A 1,923-nucleotide genomic window follows, 5' to 3' on the forward strand; every position below is an offset into this window, starting at 1 on the left:
ATCAACACTTAGATCCGGTCTATCCTTTTCCATCTGTATTTTAAAACAAATAGAATTATGATTGTTGGCCCCAAAGTGCTTCCCCACTGACACCTCAGTCACCTGCCTGCCTTATTTCCCAAGAGTAAATCAAGTTTTGCACCTTCTCTAGAACGTACATCCACATGCTGAATCAGAAAATTTTCTTGTACATTCTTAATAAATTCATCTCCATCTAAACCCTTAACATTATGGCAATCCCAGTCTCTTTTTGCAAGTTAAAATCTCCTACCATAACCACCCTATTATTCTTACAGATAACTGAAATGTCCTTACAAATTTGTTTCTCAATTTCCCGCTGACTACTGGGGAGGCACGGGGGGGGTGGGGAGGGGGGGGTAGTGGGTCGATAATACAATCCCAATAAGGCAATCATCCCTTTCTTATTTCTCAGTTCCACCCAAATAACTTCCCTGGGTGTGTTCCCAGGAATATCCTCCCTAAGTACAGCTGTAATGCTATCTCGTATCAAAAATGTCACTCTCCCACTCAGCATTTGTATCCTGGAACATTAAGCTGCCAGTCTTGTTCATCCCTGAGCCATGTTTCTGTGATTAATATGATATCCCAGTCCCTGGCACCTAACCATGCCCTGTGTTCATCTGCCTTCCCTGTTAGTCCTCTTACATTGAAGTAAACGCTGTTTAATTTTTCAATCCTACCTTGTTCTCTGCTTTGTTCCTTCTTGGCCTGACTGTTTGACTTGTTCCCTTCCCCAACTGTACCAATCTCAGACTGATCTCTTTCCTCACATCTCCCTGGGGCCCTCCCCACCTGACTAGTTTAAATCCGCCCAAGAAGCTCTAGCGAATCTCCATGTCAGTATATTAGTCCTTTCCAATTCAGGTGCTTTCCATCCTTCTTGTTCAGGTCACTTCCACTCCAGAAGAGATTCCAATGATCTAAAAATGTGAACCCTTCTCCCATGCACCAGCTCCTCAGCCACACATTCATCTGCTCTATCCTCCTATTACTACCTTCACTAGCTTATAGAACCAGGAGTAATCCAGGTATTACCATCCTCGAGGACCTTTTTTTTAAATTCCTCCCTAACTTTCCATATTGTCCCTTCAGAATCTCATCCTTTTCCCTTCCTATGTTGGTTCCAATGTGTACAATGACCTCCTGCTGGTCCCTCTCCCCCTTTGGGACATTCTGCACCCTCTCTGAGACATCCTTGATCCAGGCATCAGGGAGGCAACAGATCACTCTGATTTTTCACTGCTGGCTGCAGAAACGTCTGTCTATACCTCTAACTAGAGAGTCACATATCAAAATTAATTTCTTGGAACCCTCCTCATTACATTAGAACCTATCTTGACACCAGATACTTGGCTGTTCGTGCTACATTCCCCTGAGGGTCTGTCATCCCCTACATTTTCCAACACAGCATACTTGTTTGAAATGAGGATAGCCACAGAAGATTCTGCACTATCTGCCTACCTCTCCTACCTTTCCTGGTGTTAACCCATCTATCTGACTGTATCTGCAGCTTTTCTCCCTTCCTATAACTGTCATTCATCACACCCCCTTGCTCTTGTAAATTCATCATTGCCTATAACTGTCGCTCCAATCGATCCATTCGATCTGACAGGATTCACAACAAAAGATATTTCCTGCAGACATAATCCTCAGTAATATGTAAACTCTCCCTAAACTACCACATCTGACAGGATGAGCATTTTGCTCTATTAAAGGCCATTTTTGCTCCTTCACAATCTACAGACCCAGAAAATAGCACCGTCATGTTTCTCTAAAAAAAACACTGCTCCAAACTAGCTTAATACTTATATTTTTAAAATTTAATCAAGAGACAGATCTCAATCAAACATATAATCAAGAAAAAACCCACTCTACTCATTATTGTAGACTTACAGGAGGGTT

This window comes from Chiloscyllium plagiosum, chromosome 17 (genome assembly GCF_004010195.1).
Source record: "Chiloscyllium plagiosum isolate BGI_BamShark_2017 chromosome 17, ASM401019v2, whole genome shotgun sequence".
NCBI classification, from domain to species: domain Eukaryota; kingdom Metazoa; phylum Chordata; class Chondrichthyes; order Orectolobiformes; family Hemiscylliidae; genus Chiloscyllium; species Chiloscyllium plagiosum.